The following is a 25170-nucleotide window of genomic DNA, read 5'->3' as shown; positions in this document are numbered from 1 at the left end:
AACTAATTACTGGTTAGCAGAGCTGAATTAAATAGTTCTGAGTCCGTGGCATTGTATAAATCCTAAATAGTAAAGAAGTGAGCAAATATGTCGAATCAATTAATTGTATTTTTTTTTTTTGCTATGTAAATTCTAATCAGACAGAGCATTATAATGCCAGAATATTCCTTAAACCAGAAATTTCTATTCTGTAAACTCTCAATTTTAATTTGGGAATTGTTGTGGTAGGAGGAGCTGTCAGTTTCTAGCTGGAAATTCAGATGGAGCGAAGGTTCCTTCCTTTAATTACTGGCTAGAAACCATCTGAGGAAACAATATGCAAAACACTACAATTCATTATAAATAATTATGAGGGTGAATAGAAATCTATAGAGGAAAGCTCAAACTTCTATAGGAAATATATGTATCTGTGTATGCATGTGTGTTTAAAGTGTTTAGCTGGCTAAGTTTTTTAAGTTTATAAATGACATGTATGTAAAAGGACATAAGAATGATTTTCAATATGATATTTTTGGCCTTAGACTAACTGTACAATGACTCCGAAGCAAATAATATGCCAAAGTGCTAAAGCAATTTAAGCAACCCTGTACATAACTCAAGCAAAAAGAAAATGTTTCCCAAATCATCTCTACCACACTGTTTTCCCCTGAATGACCTGGATAATTGCTATAATATTTCATTCTATTTGCACTGTGGAGATCTGATTTTACATTTTTTTAAAAAAAATGTAGAACACAGAGAGAAAGAGACAGACAGAGATAAAAGCATAATGCTCTTTTCTGATGGAATTTCCCAATGAAATTGAAAAAGAAGCATCTTACCCCAAAGTAGCAGCATAAACCAAACACCTTAACTTCTGTTAGAGGGCCTCTGGAAGAGGAATTTAAATACAATGGAGGCAGGTTTTACTTTTTCTCTAGTGACAAGTTATTTCTATTAATTTTGGTAAAAATAATCTGCTGAAAGCATTATTTATAATTAAATGAAAAGGAATATATCTTTACAAGCTTATAAATTAGTTTTAATATCTTTCTATTGTTAGAAGTTACACTGCTGGGTCAACGTGATATTCCAGAATTCACTTGTCAAATGTATAAAAGAGAATTTGAACCACACCATTGGCATGTTTTCAGAATGTTTTAGTGCCTGAGTGTAAGGAAGAGTCATAAACCCTATAAACAGAATGCGTGTGTTGGTAGCCTGAGCCCTTTGAGGTGGGCTTGGGGGACTGCACCCAATAGGGTTTCTTAATAATGTTGAGTCTTTCAGGACACACACGACTATGTGTTGGTTGTTGTCAGAGTGAAATACTTGAATTACCTCTATCTAGTCTCTGTTTACAATCTCCTCTTGAGGTTGCTGTATGCCAAATTGTACTTAAAAAACATAAATCTCCCTTCAAAGGTAGCTTGGGAGCCTGAAATGTGACTAGGGACTCCTAAATGCAAAGGCTAATCAAGGTCCTCTCAAATGTAGGTACTGCAGTTTGTTTAAAACGTAGCACAGTCTAGACTAAAGAATGAGATCTCTACAGACGATTTAGCTAAAGGAAAAGGTACAGGCACTGCTGAAAATAAACACTTCTGTAATTACCAAAGGCCTTTATTTAGTTAGGACTATCTTGAGGATGTAACTGAGGGAGCAGTGATTTGCAATGCCACCCCAGACCCCAGAAACAAACAAATAAGCCAAACCAAATCACAGAGTGACACTTTATTTCTTAATCACATTGGTTAACTGGAATTTCTTAAGTGGCTCCAACTTGGAGAAAAGCAAAATGTGTGAAGTTAACGCAAGATTACTGCCTTGATTCACCCTTTAAATGCTTGGATTCTAACAATTTCAATGATCTGTTCATGTTCTCCTTATTTCCCTAATGTATCATTTACATCACAAAACTGCTCATTTGGCATTCTTTATCACAAATTATAATTCTTCACTAAAGCTTGCAATAAGCCAAATTGAGTCATGTTCCACATACCTTTTGTTTGGCAGAAACCACTCTAGTGCTGAATAAAGACTGTTTTGGCCGATCCATTGTGCCTTAATTTGTCTGGCCATATGACTGCTTTCCGTCTTCTGCAGAAAAAGACTCTGTAGCCAGTGGTTTTTATTTATGTTGCTTCATAGCCGTGGCAGCCTTCATTTTACTTGGAAGCTTTTTTTATTTTGGCTTTCCCCACCAGCAGATCATGTCCGATTTTCTGCCTTATTCTCTTTATTATAACTATTTTGGGAAGTATGTATCAGCACATCATGATTGAAACACTGCTGTTGATGTTTGGATTAGTGCCAAGACTCATAATAGATACCTGAAAATGAATATATTCTTGAAAGAGGCTTTCACCCAATGGATACAAATGTTACCTTTCCTAGGAACTGGGGGATACAGCTTCGTTAACAGCTGCATATTCATGTCAAAACAACAACAACAACAACAACAGCAACAACAACAACTCTTACTGATGTCTTGACCTTTCATTCACCATTTTCCGGGAATCACTGAAACCTCTGTACACAAGGCAGGGTTGTAACAACACAGTTTTAGTTATGATTGGCAAACTGGCATAATTATCAGCTTGCTGGTTTATGTATTTGGCCAAAAGTGTTACCAGTGGTGAATCCATATGGGTCTGCAGCAACCTCAATTCTTGCTTCCTCAGGAGAAAGAATTCAACTGAGGAGCATAAGGCAGAGTGAGAGACCAAGGCAAGTTTTTGAAAGCATGGGTGAAGGTTCATTCAAAAGCTTGAGTGTGGAGGGGCCAATATGGCTGATTAGTAGCAGCTCTGGTCTGCAGCTGTAACGTAGAAGAACAAAAACAGCGAGTAAATACCACACCTTCAGCTGAGGTATCCAGGTTCTCTCAATGGGACTGACTAGCATTTGCTGTGACCCAAGCAGAGTGAGGGAAAGCAGGGTAGAGTGATGGCCCAACTGGGAGCTTCACAGGGAGAGGGGAGCTCCCACCCACCCCCAGCCAAGGGAGGTGGTGAGTGATTGTGCTACCTTGCCAGGGAAACCATGCTTTTTTCATGGATCTGTGAAACCCTTGGATCAGGAGATCCCCTCCTGAGCCCATGCTACCAGGGCCTTTGGTCCCAAGCACAGAACTGTGCAGACTCTTGGTGACCACTTTCATTGTGACCAGACACAGTAGACTGGAGACAGCCTAAGACGACCGAGTTACCAGTGGGGAGGGGCGGCTGCCATCACTGTGACTCCAGTCAGTCATTTTCTGATCCGGTGCAGGAAGGCTGGGCGGTTTTTAGTGGGAGGAATTCCCCAAAGTGCAACACAGCAGCTGTGGCAGATTGTGGCCAGACTACCTCTTTAGGTGGGACCTGGATCCATCCTTTCTCACCAAGTGGGGTCTCCCTGTGGGAATTTCAGCAACTCCAGCCAGGGGTTTATGGAGAGAATTCTGATCTCCCTGGGATGGAGTACCTGGGGGAAGGGGTGGCTGTGGTATCTGGTTCAGCAGACTTAATCTTTCCCACCTGCTGGCTCTGAGGAGGCTGGGTAGTCTAGATGAGTGATATTCCCCCCAGCACAGTGCACCCATTATCCCCAGGGGCAGTCAGAGTGCTTTGTTAAGCAGGTCTCTGATCCCATGCTTCCTGACTGGGTGAGATCCCCAACAGGGGTAACCAGACACCTCAAGCAGGAGAGTTCCAACAGGCATCAGGTCGGTGCCCCTCTGGGATGGAACTTCCAGAATAAGGAGCACACAGCTATGTTTGTTGTTCTGCAGCCTCTACTGGTGATACTTCCAGGTGCAAGAGGATGTAGAGTGGATCGCCAGCAAACTGCAGCAGCCCTGCAGAAGAGGGACCTGACTGTTAAAAGAAAAACAAACAGAAAGAAACAACAGCAACAACATCAACAAAAAAGACCTCACAAAAACCCCATTCAAAGGTCAGGAGCCTCAAAGATCGAAGGTAAGTAAACCTATGAAGATAAGAAAAAATCAACACAAAAACACAGAAAATTAAAAAAGCCAGAGTGCCTCTTCTCCAAATGATCACAACACCTTTTCAGCAAGGGCACTGAACTGGGCTGAGACTGAGATGAATGAGTTGACACAAGTAGGCTTCAGAAGATGGGTAATAACGAAATTGGCTGAGCTAAAGGAGTATATTCTAACCCAATGCAAAGAAGCTAAGAACCATGGTAAAACATTACAGGAGCTATTAACCAGAGTAACAGTTTAGCAAGAAACATAAATGACCTGATGGAACTGAAAAACATAACATGAGAACTTCGCAATGCAACAACAAGTATCAATACTGAGTAGACCAAGCAGAGGAGAGAATCTCAGAGCTTAAAAGCTATCTTGCTGAAATAAGATAGGCAGACAAGATTAGAGAAAAATAAATGAAAAAGAATTAACAAAACCTCTGAGAACTATGGAATTATGTACAAAGACGGAACCTATGACTGACTGGGATACCTGAAAGAGATGGGAGAATGGAACCATGTTGGAAAACATACTTCAGGGTATCATCCAGGAGAACTTCCCTAAACTAGAAAAACAGGCCAACATTCAGGAAATACAGAGACCCCAAGTAAGATATTCCATGAGAAGATTAACCCCAAGATACATAATCATCAAATTTTCCAAGGTTGAAATGAAGGAAAAAGTGTTAAGGGCAGCCAGAGAGAAAGGCCAGATCACCTACAAAGGGAAGTCCAACAGACTAACTGTGGACATCTCAGTGGAAACCCTACAAGCCAGAAGAGATTGGGGAGCAATATTCAATGTTCTTAAAGAAAATAATTTCCAATCCAGAATTTAATATCCACTCAAACTAAGCTTCATAAGTGACGGTGAAATAAAATCTTTCTCAGATAAGAAAATACAGAGGGAATTTGTTGCCACCAAACCTGCCTTGAGCTCCTGAAGAAAGCTCTGAATATGGAATGGAAAAACCATTACCAGCCACTACAAAAACACACTGAAGTATACAGACCAATGATGTTATAAAGCAACTACATTAACAAGTCTGCAAAATAGCCAGCCAGCATCATGATGACAGGATCAAATTGACACATAATGATATTAACCTTAAATATAAATGGGCTAGATGCCCCAATTAAAGGACAAAGAATGGAAAGCTGGATAAAGAGTTAAGACCCATTGGTGTGCTGTATTCAAGAGACCCATTGCACATTTATGCTCAAAATAAAGGGTTGGAGGAAAATTTACCAAGCAAATGGAAAGCAGAAAAAAGCAAGGGTTGCAATCCTAGTTTCTGACAAAACAGATTTTAAATCAACAAAGATCCGAAAAGACAAAGAAGGGCATTACATAATGGTGAAGGGTTCAATTCAACAAGAAGACCTAACTGTCCTAAATATAGAGGCACCTAATACAGGAGCACCCAGATTCATAAAACAAGTTCTTAGAGCTCTACAAAGAAACTTAGACTCCCACACAATTATAGTGGGAAATTTTAACATCCCACTGTCAATATTAGACAGACGATCAAAACAAAAAAAATAACAGAAATATTCAGTACTTGAACTCAGCTCTGGATCAAATGGAACTGATAGTTATCTACAGAACTCTCTACCCCAAAACAACAGAATATACATTCTTCTCAGCACCACATGGTGCACTTACTGTAAAACTGATCACATAATTGGAAGTAAAACATCATTCCTCAGCAAATGCAAAAAAACTGAAATCATAACAAACAGTTTCTTAGACCACAGAGCAATCAAATTGGAACTCAAGATTAACAAACTCACTCAAAACCACAAAACTACATGGAAGTTGAACAACCTGCTTCTGAATGACTCCTGCATAAATAACAAAATTAAGGCAGAAATCAAGAAGTTCTTTGAACTAATTGAAACTAATTAAAACAAAGAGATAACATACCAGAATCACTGGGGCACAGCTAAAGCAGTGTTAAGAGGGAAATTTATAGCACTAAATGCCCACAACAAAAAGCTAGAAAGATCTCAAATCAACATCCTAACATCACAACTAAAAGAACTACAGAACCAAGAGCAAACAAATCCCAAAGCTAGCCAAAGACAAGAAATAACCAAAATCAGAGAAGAACTGAGGGAGATAGACAAAAAAAAATCCTTAAAAAATCAATGAGTCCAGGAGCTGTTATTGTGAACAAATTAATAAAATAGACTACTAGCTAGATTAACAAAGAAGAGAGAAAAATCAAATAGACACAATAAAAATGATAAAGGGGATAGCACTACTGACCCCATGAAAATACAAACAACCATCAGAGAATACTGTAAATGCCTCTGTGAAAATAAACTAGAAAATCTAGAAAAAATGGATAAATTCCTGGACACATACACTCTCCCAAGACAGAACCAGGAAGAATTTGAATCCCTGAATAGACCAATAACTAGTTATGAAATTATGAAATTGAGGCAGTAATAAATAGCATACCAAAAAAAAAAAAAAAAAAAAAAGCTCAGGACCAGATGGATTTATAGCTGAATTATACCAGAGGTACAAAGTGGAACTGGTACCATTTCTTCTGAAACTATTCCAAACAATTGAAAAGGAGGGACTTCTCCCTAACACATTTTATGAGACCAGCATCACCCTGATACCAAAACCTGGCAGAGATACACCACCACCACCACCACCACCACCACCACCACCACCACCACCACCACCACCACTCCCGGCCAGTATCTCTGATGAACATTAATTCTCAGTAAAATACTGGCAAATTGAAACCAGCAACACATCAAAAACTTACCCACTACAATCAAGTCAACTTCATTCCCAGGATGTAAGGCTGTTTCAACATATGCAAATTAATAAATGTAACTCATCACAAAAACAGAACTAAAGACAAAAACCACATGATTATCTCAATAGATGTAGAAAAGGCCTTCAATAAAATTCATTAAAAACTCTCAATAAACTCAGTATTGAAGGAAACTACCTCAAAATAATAAGAGCCATTTATGACAAACCCACAGCCAATATGATACTGAATGGGCAAAAGCTGGAGGTAGTCCCTTTGAAAACCAGCACAGGACAAGGATGCCCTCTCTCACCACTCCTTTTCAACATAGTATTGGAAATTCTGGCCTGGGCAATCAGGCAGGTGAAAGAAATAAAGGGTATTCAAATGGAAAGAGAGGAAATAAAATTGTCATTGTTTGCAGACGACATGATTCTCAATCTAGAAAACCCTGTCATCTTAGTCCAAAAGCTTCTTAATCTAACAAGTAACTTCAGCAAAGTCTCAGGATACAAAATCAATGTGCAAAAATCACAAACATTCCTATACACCAACAGACAAGCAGAAAGCCAAATAATGAATAAACTCCCATTCACAATTGCTACAAGGAGAATCAAATACCTAGGAATACAGCTAACAAGGGAAGTGAAGGACCTCTTCAAAGAGAACTACAAACTACTTTTTGAGGAAATCCAAGAGGACACAAACAAATGAAAAAACATTTTATGCTCATGGATAGGAAGAATCAGTATCATGAAAATGGCCATACTGCCCCAAGTAATTTATAGATTCAATGCAATTCCCATCAAACTACCATTGACATTCTCCACATAAATAGAAAAACACTATCTTAAAATTCATATGGAACCCAAAAGGAGTCTGTATAGTCAAGACAATCCTAAGCAAAAAGAACAAAGCTGGAGGCATCATGCCACGAGACTGCCTTTTCCTGGCGCCGGCTGTGACCATTATTTTCCAGAGACAGCTTTACAACTGCCTGATCATCACCTCATGGTTGCCTGACATTCCTGGTGGTAGTGGGGCCCTCTCCTGCCCTGCTCCTGTATGCCTGCCTACCTGCTGGAACAAAGGTAGTTGTCCCTTTGAGAGATATGTGGAAGGATATTAGCTGGCTGGTGAATTTGAGCAAGCACTGTAAGGTAAAAACAGATAGCTAGTATACTATCTTCCTGTTTTCCTAACTTTAAAAAGTTTACCTGATGTATTTAGAATATAATTTTGGGTTGAAAAGTTATAAGGATTAATAGAAAAGTAGGAGAACATATGTAAGAAGAATGTGGTTGGGAAGGACTGGGAAATTAGGTAAAAATTTGTAAAGGAAACAGACTTCTGGGAGGGGATGCCTGTTTTACTCATTCTGAGGTTTCTTTCATGTGAAGGGCACTCTATTAGCATAATCCTCTTCGCTACTCTCTGTCTCTCTGCCTTTAGGGGAGATGGAGTGACCTCTCTTATTGGTGAGGTGAGAAGGAAAAGAACAACACTTTCCCTTTTCCCTTCCTCTAAGGAGAGAGCTTCCGACAGAGAACCTTGTCCTCTGTATTCCATATCCTAAAACTAACAGAGGCAGGTAGGTCCCCAGGCAGTGCCTGTGTCAAGAATGGAGAATTCTTTCTAATTTTGGAGTTCAGTATTATGAAGGTCACTTGTCTGCTTTCTCTAATAAAACTTTATAAAGGTAATTTTGGCGTCTATGTGACAATGCCTTGGTCTTATTTCAGAGTTGAGTAAGCATCTGTGAAGATGCCCTCTAAAGTCCCAAGTAAGATTACTCAAAAGTAAATCAAAACAGCTTAAGTTGGCTGTTCTGGCCAGCTTAAGGCCAGAAAGGAGGGGAGTGAGGGAGTGGTTGGAGCTAGACTTGCTCTTCTCTATAAACAGCTAAAAAAAACTAGACAAAATATATGGAACAATTGCTCAGACACTGGACAATATGAAATACAGGGCTGTCACTTCTGAGGGAAAGAATGAAATATGATGTGTCACATAATTAACCTGGCTATCTGTATGGAGGCATTTTCTGGACCTCAGTACAGGGAGGGGAGACAGAGACAGACCACACTGATCTTGCTAAAGTGAGAAGATGGATACCAGTAGTTGGGAGACTGAGGTTCCTGTAATTTGTGGGGCAGAGATGAGGGAGTTATGCTGAGGAAAACCAACTAACCAATCAAGCAACAAACAAACTAACCAACATCTCTAGAGGTCTTCCTAGTAGTCTCTTTAGTTTTCGCCCAAATGGTAAACTGCACTTTCAGAAGATCCACAAGGTCAGAGAATACATGCTAGGATCTTTAAGTGAAACAGTTCTTAGAGCTCACATACAGCTGAGGGAGTTTGATTTTCAACCAGCTGGAATGCACTGACCTTGTTGAACACCCAGGCATTCCATTGAGATCCCAGAAAAATTAACATATCTAAATCTAAAGGAAAAGTACTCTAGGTTCACCCCAACAAATCTTAAAAATTGCCCTCAACAAGGTCACACTGATTATTTTTTTTTTCTTTTATAAAATTATACTTAAATTCTGGGATACACGTGCAGAACGTGCAGGTTTGTTACATAGGTATATATGTGCCAGGGTGGTTTGCTGCACCCATCAACCCATCATTTACATTAGGATTTCTCTGAACCCTATCCTGCCCCTTTCCCCTAACCCCCTGACAAGCTCCAGTGTTTGATGTTCCCCTCCCTGTGCCCATGTATGTTCTCATTGTTCAAATCCCACTTATGAGTGAGAACATGCGGTGTTTGGTTTTGTGTTCCTGTGTTAGTTTGCTGAGAATGATGGTTTCCAGCTTCATTCATGTCTCTGCAAAGGACATGAACTCATCCTTTTTTATGGCTGCATAGTATTCCATGGTGTATATGTGCCACATTTTCTTTATCAGGTCTATTGTTGACGGGCATTTGGTTTGGTTCCAAGTGTTTGCTATTGTGAATACTGCTGCAATAAACATACGTGTGCGTGTATCTTTATAGTAGAATGATTTATAATCCTTTGGATATATACCCAGTAACGGGATTGCTGCGTCAAATGATATTTCTAGTTCCAGATCCTAGAGGAATTGCCACACTCTCTTCCACAATGATTGAACTAATTTACACTCCCACCAACGGTGTAAAAGTGTTTTTATTTCTTCACATCCTTTCCAGGATCTGTTATTTCCTGACTTTTTAATGATTACCATTCTAAATGGCATGAAGTGGTATCTCATTGTGGTTTTGATTTGCATTTCTCTATTAACCAGTGATGATGAGATTTTTAAAATATGTTTGCTGGCCACATAAACGTTTTCTTTTGAAAGTTGTCTGCTCATATCCTTTGCCTGCTTTTTGATGGGATCGTTTGTTTTTTTCTTGTAAATTCGTTTAAGTTCCTTATAGATTCTGGATACTAGCTCTTGGTCAGATGGCTAGATTGCAAAAATTGTCTCCCATTCTGTAGGTTGCCTGTTCACTCTGATGATAGTTTATTTTGCTGTGCAGAAACTCTTCAGTTTAATTAGATACCATTTGTCAGTTTTGGTTTTTGTTGCCATTGCACTTGATGTTTTAGTCAAAAGTCTTTGCCCATGCCTATGTCCTGAATGGTATTGCCTAGGTTTTCTTCTAAGATTTTTATGGTTTTAGGTCTTATATTTAAATATTTAATCCACCTTGAGTTAATTTTTGTATAAGGTGTAAGGAAGGGGTCCAGTTTCAGTTTTCTGCATATGGCTAGCCAGTTTTCCCAACACCATTTATTAAATAGGGAATCGTTTCCCCATTGCTTGTGTGTGTCAGGTTTGTCAAAGATAAGATGGTTGTAGATGTGCAGTGTTATTTCTGTTCTGTTTCCTTGGTCTATATATCTGTTTTCATACCGGTACTAAGCTATTTTGATTACTGTAGCCTTGTAGTATAGTTTGAAGTCAGGTAGTGTGATGCCTCCAGCTTTGTTCTTTTTGCTTAGGATTGTCTTAGTTATATGGGCTCTTTTTTGGTTGATCATAGTGGATAAGCTTTTTAATGTGCTGCCGGATTTGATTTGCCAGTATTTTATTGAGAATTTTCACATCGATGTTCATCAGGGATATTGGCTTGAAATTTTCTTTTTTTGTTGTGTCTCTGCCAGATTTTGGTATCAGAATGATGCTGGTCTCATAAAAAGAATTAGGGAGGAGTCCCTCTTTTTCCATTTCTTGGAATAATTTTAGAAGAAATGGTGCCAGTACCTCTGGTAGAATTTTGCTGTGAATCCGTTTGGTCTTGAGTTCTTTTTGGTTGGTACGCTATTAATTACTGCTTCAATTTCAGAACTTGTTATTGGTCTATTCAGGGATTCAACTTCTTCCTGGTTTAGTCATGGGGGGTGTATGTGTCCAGGAATTTATTTATTTATTCTAGATTTTCTACTTTATTTGGGTAGAGGTGTTTATAGTATTCTATGATGATAGTTTGTATTTCTGTGGGATGAGTGGTGATATCCCCTTTATCATTTTTTATTGTGTCTATTTGATTCTTCTCTTTTTCTTCTTTATTAGTCTGGCTAGTAATCTATCTATTGTGCTAATCTTTTCAAAAAACCAGCCCTGGATTCATTGATTTTTTGCAGGTTTTTTTGTGTTTCTATCTTCTTCAGTTCTGCTCTGATCTTAGTTATTTCTTGTTTTGTGCTAGCTTTTGAATTTGTTTGCTTTTGCTTCTCTAGTTCTTTTAATTGTGATGTGAGAGTGTCAATTTTAGATCTTTCCTGTTTTATCCTGTGGGCATTTAATGCTATAAATTTCCCTCTAAATACTGCTTTAGCTGTGTCCCAGAGATTCTGGTATGTTGTGTCTTTGTTCTCATTGCTTTCAAATAACTTATTTATCTCTGCCTTAATTTCATTATTTACCCAGTCATCATTCAGGAGAAGGTTGTTCAATTTCTAGGTAGTTGTACAGTTTTGAGGAGTTTCTTAATCCTGAGTACTAATTTGATTGCACTGTGCTCTGAGAGACTGTTTGTTATGATTTCCATTCTTTTGCATTTGCTGAGGAGTGCTTTACTTCCAATTATGTGGTCAATTTTAGAATAACTGCAAAGTGATACCGAGAATAATGTATATTCTGTTGATTTTGGGTGGAGAGTTAGTAGATGTCTATTAGGTCTGCTTGGTCCAGAGCTGAGTTCAAGTCCTGAATAACTTTGTAAATTTTGTGTCTCATTGATCTGTCTAATACTGACAGTGGGGTGTTAAAATCTCTCACTGTTATTGTGTGGGAGTTTAAGTCTCTTTGTAGGTCTCTAAGAACTTGCTTTGTGAATCTGGATGCTCCTGAATTGGGTGCATATATATTTAGGATAGTTAGCTCTTCTTGTTGCATTGAACCCTTTACCATTATGTAATACCCTTCTTTGTTTTTTTGGATTTTTGTTGGCTTAAAGTCTGTTTTATCAGAGACTAGGATTGCAACCCCTGCTTTTCTTTTTTGCTTTCCATTTGCTTGGTAAATATTCCTCCATCCCTTTATTCTGAGCCTATGTGTGTCTGCATGTGAAATGGGTCTCTTGAATAGAGCACACTGATGGGTCTTGACTCTTTATCCAATTTGCCAGTGTGTGTCTTTTAATTGGGGCATTTAGCCTATTTACATTTAAGGTTAATATTGTTGCCGGGCGCGGTGGCTCAAGCCTGTAATCCCAGCACTTTGGGAGGCTGAGACGGGTGGATCACGAGGTCAGGAGATCGAGACCATCCTGGCTAACATGGTGAAACCCTCAGTCTCTACTAAAAAGGCAAAAACTAGCCGGGCGAGGTGGGCGGGCGCTTCAGTCCCAGCTACTCGGGAGGCTGGAGTGGTGAGAATGGCGCACCGGGAGGCGGAGCTTACAGTGAGCTGAGATTCTGCCACTGCACTCCAGCCTGGGCGACAGAGCAAGACTCGGCTCAAAAAAACAAAACAAAACAAAAAAGGTTAATATTGCTATGTGTGAATTTGATCCTGGCTACATGCTATTGATTATTTGCCCATTAGTTGATGCAGTTTCTTCACAGTGTTGATGGTCTTTAAGACATTTTTGTTTGTTTTGGAGTGGCTGGGTACCAGCTTTTCCTTTGCATATTTCATACTTCCTTCAGGAGCTCTTGTAAGGCAGGTCGGTGACAATAATCTCTAGGCATTTCATTCGTCTGTAAAGATTTTATTTCTCCTTCACTTATGAAGCTTAGTTTGGTTGGATATGAAATTTGGGTTGAAAATTTTTTTTTTTTTTTTCCGCTTGCAGTTTTTTTTTTTTAAATTTATTTATTATTATACCTTGTAAGTTGTAGGGTACATGTGCATAACGTGGTTTGTTACATATAGAGCATTTGTGTCTTTGTTGGTGTGTTGCAATCCATCAACTCTGCTGAGATCAGGTGTTAACTCCTAATGCAATCCTCTCCCCCTCCTCCCCATGATAGGCCCCGTGTGTGATGTTCCCTTCCAAGCCCTGATTCATTGTTCAGTTCCACCTATAGTGAGTGAGAATACGCGTGTTTGGTTTTCTGTTCTGTGATAGTTTGCTAAGAATGATGGGATTCCAGCTGCATCCATGTCCACAAAGGACACAAACTCATCCTTTTGATGGCTGCATAGTATTCCATGGCAGTATATGTGCCACATTTTCTAATCCAATCTGTCAATGGGATGGACATTTGGGCTGATCTCCCAAGTCTTTGCTATTGTGAATATGCTGCAAACAAACATACGTGTGCATGTGCCTTGAAAGGCAATTTATAATCCTTTTGGGTATATACCCAGTAATGGGATGTATTAAATATATGGTACATCTAGTTCTAGATCCTTGAGGAATCGCCACTGTTTTCCATAATGGTTGAACTAGGCTTTACAATCCCACCACCAACAGTGTAAAAAGTGTTCCTATTTCTCCACATCCTCTCCAGCACCTGTTGTTTCCTGGACTTTTGGGCCGATCGCCGCATTCTAACTGGGTGTGAGATGGCATCTCATTGTGGCTTTGATTTGCATTTCTCTGATGGCCAGTGATGATGAGCATTTTTCATGTGTTTGTTGGCTGTATGAATGTTCCTATTTTGAGAAATGTCTATTCATGTCCTTTGCCCACTTTTGATGGGGTTGTTTGTTTTTCTTTGTAAATTTGTTTGGAGTTCTTTGTAGGTTCTGATATTAGCCCTCTTTGTCAGATGAGTAGATTTGCAAAAATTTTCTCCCATTCTGTAGGCTCAATCACCTTGATGTGCTTTTGCTGTGCAGAAGCTCTTAGTTTAATGAGATCCCATTTGTCAATTTTTGGCTTTGCTGCCGTTGCTTTTGGTGTTTTAGAGATGAAGTCTTTTTGCCCATGCCTATGTCCTGAATGGAAAATACCTACCTAGGTTTTCCTCTAGATTTTTATGGTATTAGGTCTACATCAAGTCTCTAATCCATCTTTGAATTAATTTTCGTGATAAGGAGTAAGGAAAGGATCCAGTTTCAGCTTTTACTTGTGGCTAAAATAATTTTTCCTAGCACCATTATTAAAATAGGAATCTCTTTTCCCCATTTCTTGTTTCTCTCGGGTTTGTCAAAGATCAGATGGCTGTAGATGTGGCATATTTCTGAGGACTCTGTTCTGTTCCATTGGTCTATATTCTGTTTTGGTACCAGTACCATGCTGTTTTGGTTACTGTAGCCTTGTAGTATAGCTTCTAGTCAGGTAGCGTATTTCCAGCCAGTTCTTTGACTTAGGATTGTCTTGGAGATGCGGGCTCTTTTTGGTTCCATATGAACTTTGTGCCAGTTTTTCCAATTCTGTAGCGAAACTCATTGGCAGCTTGATGGGGATGGCATTGAATTATAGGATCACTCCTTGGGCAGTACGGCCATTTTCACGAGCATTGATTCTTCCTATCCATGAGCATGGTATGCTCTTCCCATTTGTTTGTGTCCCTTTTATTCTTTACAGTGAGCAGTGGTTTCCAGTTCTCCTGAAGAGGTCCTTTACATCCCTGTGTTGGATCTCTAGGTATTTGATTCTCTCTTTTAGCTAAATTGTGAATGGAAGTTCATTCATGATTTGGCTCTCGGTTTGTCTGTTACTGGTGTATAAGAATGCTTGTGGATTTTTGGTAATATTAATTTTATCCTGAGACTTCGCTGAAGTTTCTATCAGCTTAAGGAGGATTTTGGGCTGAGACAATGGGGTTTTCTAAATATACAATCATGTCATCTGCAAACAGGACAATTTGACTTCTTTTCCTAACTGAATACCCCCTGATTTCTTTCTCTTCCACCTGTCTCTAGGCCAGAACTTCCAACACTGTTGGAATAGGAGGGTGGAGAGAGGGCATCCCCATTCCTGTGCCAGTGTTCAAAGGAATTTTTCCAGATGGCCCATTCAGTATGATATTGGCTGGGTTTGTCATAAATAGTTTCCATTATTTTGAGGTATCGCCTCCATCAATACCGAATTTATTGAGCGTTTTAGGCATGAAGGGCTGCTGAATTTTGTCAAAAGCCTTTTCTGCATCTTATTGAGATAACCATGTGGTTCTTTTGTCTTTGGTTCTGTTTTTATATGCTGGATTATGTTTATTGGATTTGCTAATGTTGAATCAGCCTTGCATCCCAGGATGAAGCCCACTTGATCATGGTGGATAAGCTTTTGATGTGTTGCTGAACTGGGTTTTGCCAGTATTTTATTGAGGTATTTTTAATCATGTTCATCAGGGATATTATTCTAAAAATTCCTCTTTTTGTTGTATCTCTTTTTGTATCAGGGATGATGTTGGCCTCATAAAATGAGTTAGGAGATTCTTTTCTATTGATTGAATAGTTTCAGAAGGAATGGTACCAACTCCTCCTTGTACCTCTGGTAGAATTCAGCTGTGAATCCATCTGGTCCTGACTTTTTTGGTTGGTAGGCTATTAATTGTTGCCTCCAATTTCAGAGCCTGCTATTGGTCTATTCAGGATTCAACTTCTTCCTGGTTTAGTCTTGGAAGAGTGTGTCCAGGAAATTATCCATTTCTTCTAGATTTTCCAGTTTATTTCCATGAGGTGTTTATAGTAATTCTCTGGTGGTAGTTTGTATTTCTGTGGGGCCGGTGGTGATATCCCTTTATCATTTTAATTGAGGCTGATTTGATTCTTCTCTCTTTTTCTTCTTTTTTATTAGTCTTATTAGTGGTCTGTCAATTTTGTTGATCTTTTTCAAAACCAACTCCTGATTCATTGGATTTTGGAGGGTTTTTGTGTCTCTATCTCCTCTTGCCTCTGCCTTGATCTTAGTTATTTCTAGCCTTCTGCTAGCTGAATGTGTTTGCTCTTGCTTCTCTCTAATTCTTTTTACCATGTATGTTAGAGTGTCACTTAGATCTTTCCTGCTTTCCTTGTGGGCATTTAGTGCTACTCAATTTCCTCTACACACTGCTTAAATGTGTCCCAGAGATTCTGGTATGTTGTATCTGTTCTCATTGGTTTCAAAGAACATCTTTATTTCTGCCTCATTTCACTATGTACCCAGTAGTCATTCAGGAGCAGGTTGTTCAGTTTCCATGTAGTTGAGTGGTTTTGATTGAGTTTCTATCCTGAGTTCTAGTTTGATTGCACTGTGGTCTGAGAGACAGTTTGTAATAATTCTGTTCTTTTGTACATTTGCTGAGGGAGTGCTTTTTACTCCAATTACGTGGTCAATTTTGGGAATAAGTAATGTATGTGGTGCTGAGAAGAATGTATATATTCTGTTGATTTGGGGTGGAGAGTTCTATAGATGTCTATTAGGTCTGCTTGCTGCAGAGATGATGAGTTCAATTCCTGGATATCCTGTTAACTTTCTTGTCTGCTGATCTGTTCACTGTTGACAGTGAGTGGTTGTGTCTCCCATTGGCTATTGCATGGGAGCCCAAGTCTCCTTTGTAAGTCTCTAAGGACTTGCTTTATGAATCTGGGTGCCCTGTATTGGGTGCATATATATTTAGGATAGTTAGCTCTTCCTGTTGAATTGATCCCTTTACCATTATGTAATGGCCTTCTTTGTCTCTCTTTTGATTTTTGATGGTTTAAAGTCTGCTCTTTATCAGAGACTAGTATTGCAACCCCCGCTTTTTGTTCTCCATTTGCTTGGTAATCTTTCTCCTCCATCCCTTTATTTTGAGCTTATGTATGTCTCTTATGGTGAGATGGTCTCTGGAATACACAGCAGACTGATGTGGTCTTGACTCTCTTTATCCAGTTTGCCAGTCTGTGTCTCTTAATTGGAGCATTTAGTCCATTTTATATTTACAAGCTAAGATTGTTATGTGTGAACTTGATCCTGCCATTATGATATTAACTGGTTATTTTGCTCATTAGTTGATAGTTTCTTCTAGCCTCGATGGTCTCTTTACATTTTGGCATGTTTTTGAGATGGCTGGTACCGGTTGTTCCTTTCCATGTTTAGTACTTCCTTCAGGGTCTCTTGTAAGGCAGGGCCTAGTGGTGACAAAATCTCTAAGCTATTTGCTTATCTTGTAAAGGATTTTATTTCCTCTCACTTATGAAACTTGTTTTGGTTGATATGAAATTCTGGGTTTAAAATTTTCTTAAGAATGTTGAATATTGGCTCCCCACTCTTCTTCTGGCTTGAGAGTTTCTGCCGGAGAGATCTGCTGTGAGTCTTGATGGGCTTCCTCCCTTTGTGGTAACTACCTTTTCTCTGGCTGCCCCTTTAAGATTTTTTCCCATTTCACCTTGTGAATCTTGGCACTATGTGTCTTGAGTTGTTTTCTCGGTGAGTATCTTTGTATGCTTTCTGTATTTCCTGGATTTGAATGTTGGCCTGCCCTACCAGGTTGGGAAGTTCTCCTGGATGATATCCTGAAGAGTGTTTTCCAACTTGGTTCCATTTTCCCTCACTTTCAGGCACCCCCAATCAGACGTAGATTTATCTTTATATATCCCATACTTCTTAGGTTTGTCTTATTTTGTTTCTTCATTTATTTTATCTTATTTGATCCCTTCAATCGCTGATTTCCAGTTTGATCGAGTCGCATTACTGAAGCTTGTGTGCATTTGTCAATGCATTTCGTCATGTTTTTCATCTCTTTCTACTTCCTCGCTTATGACCTTCTGCATTAATTAGTCTATCACAATTTTTCCACTTAAGATTTTATTTCGGCGCTGGTAATGCACCTCCTTTAGCTCTGAGAAATTTGATGGATCAGCCTTCTTCTCATCTCACAGCCATTCTCCGGTCCAGCTTTGATCCGGCGAGCATTATGAGCTGCGCCTCCTTTGCCGAGATAAGGCTTTGTTTTTGAATTTTAGCTTGCCCTGCTTTTCCCTCTATCTTTTGTGGTTTTATCTGCCTCTGGTCTTGATGATGGTGATGTACTGATGGAAAGTTTTTATGTAGGTGTCCTTCCTGTTTGATAGTTTTCCCTTCTAACAGTCAGGACTTCAGCTGTAGGTCTGTTGGAGATTGCTTGGTGCACCACCAGACCCTGTTTGTTTCCGTATCAGCAGCAGAGACTGCAGAAGATAGAATATTTCTGAACAAAAGCAAGTGTACCTGTCTGATTCTGCTTTGGAAGCTCTCCTTAGGGGGTGTACTCCACCCTGTGAGGTGTGGGTGTCAGGACTGCTCCCTAGTGGGGATGTCTCCCAGTTAGGCTACTTCAGGGGTCAGGGACCCGCTTGAGCAGGAGTCTGTCCTCTCAGATCTCTTCAACCTCCGTGTTGGGAGATCCACTGCCTCTTCAAAGCCAAGCCAGACAGAGTCGCTTGTCCGCAGAGGCATCTGCTGCTTTGAGTTATTGGTGTTTATCAGCCCTGCCCCGTGAGGTGGGGTGGAGTCTACAGAGACAGGCAGGTTTCTTGAGCTGTGAGCCCACCCAAGCCTGAGCTTCCCAGCAGACGAGCTTACCTACTTAAGCCTGAGCAATGGCGGCTCTCCCCAGCCTCGGCTGCTGCCTTGCCGGTAGATCACAGACTGGCTGTGATAGAAGTAATGAGGAGGCTCCGTGGGTGGGACCCCTCCCAGCCAGGTGTGGGATATGATCTCCTGGTGTTCCTGCTCTTTGCTCAAAGCCGCAGGCATTGGGGTGGGAGTTAACCCTTCATTCCTCCAGGTAAGCGTCTCGCCCCCGGCTAGAAAGGGATTCCTCCTCCTCATGCCTCCCAGGTGAGGGGCACGTCTCTACCTGCTTCAGCTCCTCGGTCGGAGTTGCAGCAGCGGGATCAGTAATCGATCTTCCGCACTCCCCTGGTGAGATGAACCCCAGTAATTCTCAGTTGAAAATGCCGGTAAATCACTGCTCTGTGTCAGCTGGCGCTTGGAGTTGAAGACTGGAGCTGCTCCTATTCGCCATCTGTTCAAAAAATTTCTTTTCTTTAAGAATGTTGAATATTGACCCCACTCTCTTCTGGCTTGTAGGGTTTCTGCAGAGAGATCCACTGTTAGTCTGATGGGCTTTCCTCTGTGGGCAACCCGATATTTCTCTCTGGCTTTCCTTAACATTTTTTCCTTCATTTCAACCTTGGTGAATCTGACGATTTTGTGTCTTGGGGTTGCTTTTCTTGAGGTGTATCTTTGTGGTGTTGTCTGTATTTCCTGAATTTGAATGTTGGCCTGTCTTGCTAGGTTGGGGAAGTTCTCCTGGATAATATCCTGAAGTGTATTTTCCAACTTGGTTCCATTCTCCCCGTCACTTTCAGGTACACCAGTCAAATGTAGGTTTGGTCTCTTCACGTAGTCCCATATTTCTTGGAGGCTTTGTTCATTTATTTTCATTCTTTTTTTCTAATCTTGTCTTAATGCTTTATTTCATTAAGTTGATCTTCAATCTCTGATATCATTTCTTCTGCTTGATTGATTTGTCTATTCACGCTTGTGTATGCTTCATGAAGTTCTTGTGCTATGTTTTTCAGCTCCATCAGGTCATTTACATTCTTCTCTAAACTGTTTATTCTAGTTAGCAGTTTTTGTAACAATTTTTCAAGGTTCTTAGCTTCCTTGCATTGAGTTAGAACATGCTCCTATAGCTCAGGGGAGTTAGTTATTACCCACCTTCTCAAGCCTACTTGTTTCAATTCATCAAACTCCTTCTCTGTCCAGTTTGTTCGCTTGCTGGCGAGGAGCTGTGATCCTCTGGAGGAGAAGAGGCCTTCTGGTTTTTGGAATTTTCAGCCTTTTTGCACTTGTTTTTCCTCATCGTCATGGATTTGTCTACCTTTGGTCTTTGATGTTGGTGACCTTCAGGTGGGGTTTTTGAGTGGTTATCCTTTTTGTTGATGTTGATACTATTGCTTCCTGTTTTTTACTTTTCCTTCTAACAGTCAGTCACCTCTTCTGCAGGTCTGCTGGCATTTGCTGGAGGTCCACTCCAGAACCTGTTTGCCTGGGCATCACCAGCAGAGGCTGCAGAACAGCAAAGATTACTGCCTGCTTCTTCCCCTGGAAGCTTCGTCCCAGAAGGGTAACTGCCAGATGCCAGCTGGAGCTCTCCTGTATGAGGTGTCTGTCAACCCTTACTGGGAGGTCTCTCCCCATCAGGAGGCACAGGGGTCAGGGACCTACTGGAGGAGGCAGTCTGTCCCTCAGCAGAGCTTGAACACTGTGCTGGGAGGTCTGCTGCTCTCTTCAGAGCTGGCAGGCAGGAAAACTTAAGTATGCTGAAGCTGTGCCCACAGCTGCCCCTTCCACAAGGTGCTCTATCCCAGGCAGATGGGAGTTTTATCTATCAGCCCATGACTGGGGCTGCTGCCTCTCTTTCAGAGATGCCCTGCCCAGAGAGGTGGAATCTAGAGAGGCAGTCTGGCTACAGCGGCTTTGAGGCGAAGCAGTGGGCTCTACCCAGTCCGAACTTCCTGGTGGTTTTGTTTACACTGTGAGGGGAATATTGCCTACTCAAGCCTCAGTAATGGTGGACACCCCTCACTCCACCAAGCTCAAGCATCCCAGGTTGACTTCAGACTGCTGTGCTGGCAGCAAAAATTTCAAGCCAGTGAATCTTACCTTGTTGGGCTCCATTGAGGTGGGATACACTGAGCAAGACAACTTGGCTCTTTGGCTTCAGCCCCCTTTCCAGGGGAGTGAACAGTTCTGTCTTGCTGGCGTTCGAGGCGCCACTGGGGTACAAAAAACAAACAAACTCCTGCAGCTAGCTAGATGTCTTCCTAAATGGCCACCCAGTTTTGTGCTTAAAACCCAGGGCCCTGGTGGTGTAGGCACCCAAGGGAATCTGCTGGTCTGTGGGTGGCAAAGACTGCGAATAGCATAGTACCTGGGGTGGAATGCACTGTTCCTCACAGCACAGTCCCTCATGACTTCCCTTCGCTATGGGAGGGAGTTTCCTGACCCCTGGCACTTCCTAGGTGAGGCAACACCCACCCTCCTTCGTCTCACCCTCCGTTGGTTGCACCCACTGTCTAACCAGTCCCAATGAGATGAGCCAGAAACTTGAGTTGGAAATGTAGAAATCACCCGCCTTCTGCATTGGACTCACTGGGAGCTGCAGACTGGAGCTGTTCCTATTCAGCTGTCTTGCCCAGGAATTGGTCAAACTGATTCTTAAGGAACTTAACTACCCGCAAACCAACACTCTTTAAAGGAAGACAACAAGATCCAAATACAATATATTAGTGTTCTTCAAAGAAGCAGAGCTGATTTGTGTGTGTGTGTGTGTGTGTGTGTAGAAACAGAGAGAGATTTCTTATGCATAGCAGTCTGAAATATGCAGAACCATTGGTCCTGTTCGAGTCCAAAGGCTGCAGACCGCTGTAGAACCAGAAAGAGCTTAAGTCCCAGTTCAAAGGCTGTCAGGCAGGAATATTTTCTCTTACTTGGGAGAGGGTTGGGCTTTTGTTCTGTTCAGACCTTTAAATGATTGAATGAGGCCTGCTCACATTATGGAGGGCAATCTGCTTTACTCAGTTTACTGATTTAAATCTTAATCTCATCCAAAAACACTCTCATAGAAACACCCAGAATAATGTTTGGTCAAATATGTGGGCACCCAGTGGCCCAGTCAAGTAGACACAAAAAAATTAGCAACCACATTTAACAATGTAACATTTATAATTTTCACCTCTAATAAAATATTACTAGACATATGAAGAAAAAGGAAAATATGACTCATAGCCAGTGAAAGAAGTCAATAGAAACAGAAGCAGAAATAAAAATAATATTAGACATAGAAGACAAAAACTTTAATATAGCTATTATAAATGTGCTCAGGCTTTAAAGTAAAACATAAATTTAATAAAGAAATGGAAACTATACAAAATAACCAAATGGAACTTCTGGAGTTGAAAAATACAAGATCTGACATTAAAAATACCACAGGTAGTCTTAACAGTAGATTAAAGATGCAGAAGATGTAGTAAGTGAACTTGAAGCAAGAATAATAGAAACCATAAAAGTAGTACAAAGAAAGAGAAAAAAAAAGGCTTAGAAAAAAACCTAGGGCTTCTATGACCCATGGACAATACAGAATGTTCTAATATAGTGAGACTGAGGCCCAAGTAAAGGAGGAACAGGACAAATATTTAAAGGATAATGCCTAAAACTCATCCAAATTTGATGAATACTGTAAATCTACAAATTCAAGAAGAATAAACACGGAGTAAACCATACCAAGGTACAACATAAGCATTGCTGAAAACAAAATTCATGAGAGAATCTTAAACATAGGCAGATATGGAGGAAGACACATTAAATAAAAAGGAATATGGATAAGAATTACCACTGACTCGTTAATAGAAACAATACAAGCTATCTGTGAAATGCCAAAGGAAAAAAACCCCTGTTCACATAGAATCTATATTAAGTGACAATCTCTTTCAAAAATGAAGCAAAATAAAGATATTTTCTGCCTAACAAAAGCAAAAAACATTGTTACAAGGAGATCTGCATATCAGAAATTTTAAAAAAACTTCTTCATTTTGAAGAAAAACGGTGTCAGATGGAAACAAACCTATTCAAAGAAATGAAGAGCATTGAAAGTGGTAGATATATAAGCAAATATATTAATATTTGTTCTCATTAAAATTTTTTACATAATTTAAAAATTAAGAACAATATATTATGGCATTATAACAAATGTATCAGTGAAATGAATGAAAACGATAGCACAATGATGGAAGGGACAAATGGAATTTATAGTGTTTAAGGTTTTCATACTATATTTAATGGTATATTATTTGAAGATTGGCTGTGATTAGTTGATGCATATTTTAAACACCAGAAAAGTCATTTTAAAAAGGAGGTATGTTGTTTAGTAGAGGAGACAAAATAGAACATTAAGAAATATTTAATCAAAAGAAGAAGAAGAAAAAAGGATAAAGAATGGATTAGAAAACAACAAATAGTAAGATGATAGATTCAAACCTAGCCATATCAATAATAAAATTAAATGTAAATTATCTAAATATTCCAATTAAAAGGCAGAGATTACCAAAATGAATTTAAGAAAAATAAGACCCAAATATATGTTACCTAGAAGAAAAGCACTGTAAATATGAGAATAAATAGGTTGGAAGTAAAAGATGTACCCTGCAAACACTAAGCAAGGGACAGCTTGGCCGGGTGTGGTGGCTCATGTCTGTAATCCTGGCACTTTGAGAGGCCAAGGCAGGTGGATTGCCTGTTCGAGACCAGCCTGGGCAACACAGTGAAACCCTATCTCTACTAAAATACAAAAAAAATTAGCCCGGTGTGGCAGCGGGCACCTTTAATCCCAGCTACTCAGGAGGCTGAGACACGAGAATCACTTGATCCCAGGAGGCAGAGGTTGCAGTGAGCCAACATTGTGCCATTGCACTCCAGCCTGGGTGACACAGCAAGACTCCATCTCCAAAAAAAAAAAAAAAAAAAAGAGAGAGAGAGAGACAGCTGAATTTCCTATATTAGTATTACACAAAGCAGCCTTTAGGACAAGGAATATTGCCAGAGATGAAGACAGCCTTTCCTTAATTTTAAGAGTCAATTCATCTAGAAGGCAAAACAAACCTAATGTGTATGCACCTAAAAACAGATTTAAGACATATTAAGCAAAAACTGGCAGAACTGAAAAAAAAATAGATGATTCAACAACTATATCTGGGGATTTCAACACTTCTCAGTAACTGATAGAACAAGAGAGAAAATCAGAAAGGATTTAGAAGACTTGAACATCATCACAACCAATTTGACCTATTTCACATTTAGAGAAGACTACGCCCAACAATGATATGACACATATCCCTTTCAAGTGCATAAGGAACTTTCATGTGGCTAGGTATATACCAGATCATAAAACAAGTCTCAGAAGCTTTAAAAGACTGAAATTACATATAGTATATGAGCATTAGGGTATTAAATTAGAAATCAACCAAAAATATGTGTAAAATATCTGAATATGCAGAAATAGAACAAGGTATTTCTAAATAATCCACAGATCAAAGAAATCTCAGAGGAAATCTCAAAGGAAATCAGAATTTTTTTTGAATTGAATGACAATGAAACATCAAATACCAAAATTTGTAGGCTGCAGTTAAAACAGTGCTTGTAGGGAAATTAATAACATTAAATATTCACATTAGAAAATAACACAGAATTTTGGTCATTACACCCTCCATTCATACAACAAAATATTACATATAACTCATAAATATGTAAAATATTGTATATCAATAAAAGAAAATAACAGAGCTTTAAATCAACATGTCACACCTTAAGAAACTAGACAAAGAAGGGAAAATATGCACAACATTTTGCATGTAATTTCTTGTGATCCTGGTACCTTCTGAAACCTATCATGAACTGCCAGTTAAGAATCCCTGACCCCAGGCTGGGCACGGTGGCTCACACCTGTAATCTCAGCACTTTGGGAGGTTGAGGTGGGAGGATCACGAGGTAAGGAGATTGAGACCATCTTGACCAACATGGTGAAATCGCATCTCTACTAAAATATGAAAAATTATCCGGGTGTGGTGGCATGTGCAGTAATCCCAGCTACTTGGCAGACTGACGCAGGGGAATCACTTGAACGCGGGAGGCAGAGGTTGCAGTGAGCTGAGATCACGCCACTGCACTACAGCCTGGCAACAGAGAAAGACTCTGTCTCAAAAATAAATAAATAAATAAATAAATAAAATAAAAATAAAAATAAAAATAAAAATTCCCTGATCCCTAATGATTAATCCCAAATTTGTATCCGCATCCCAGACCTCTGTCTTGAGCTCCAGACTTTTAGGTTGAAATGCTTTCAGGACATCTATAGTTAAATAGTTCACAGGCACCTAAAAATTAAAACTTCTAAAGCAGAGTGAACTAACTTCTCCCATTTCCTTTTTTCCCATATCTCTTCTTCCTTGTCTCAACCTAAACCAAGGAACTATGTGACCATCCACTTAGCTGCCCATGTTGAAATCCTGGGCATCTTCTCTTTCCCTCACTCATACATATAATCGATCCCTAAAT

General features: G+C 39.8%; 1 long non-coding RNA gene across 1 annotated transcript in view; it reads right to left on the bottom strand.

The window, feature by feature from the left end:
* Nucleotides 1–1698: 1698 nt before the first annotated feature.
* Nucleotides 1699–25170, bottom strand: part of LOC103884787 — a 35322-nt gene continuing 11850 nt past the window's right edge. The window contains exons 2-3 of the long non-coding RNA XR_001903052.3: nt 3659–3820; nt 1699–2800 (exon numbers count right to left, since the gene is read on the bottom strand). This is a non-coding gene — a long non-coding RNA (uncharacterized LOC103884787). The remainder of the gene's footprint in view (nt 2801–3658; nt 3821–25170) is intronic.

This window comes from Papio anubis, chromosome 3, assembly GCF_008728515.1.
Source record: "Papio anubis isolate 15944 chromosome 3, Panubis1.0, whole genome shotgun sequence".
Classification (NCBI taxonomy): Eukaryota; Metazoa; Chordata; class Mammalia; order Primates; family Cercopithecidae; genus Papio; species Papio anubis.
Note: the sequence above shows the minus strand (reverse complement) of the source record. Positions and strands in the feature narration are given on the sequence as shown.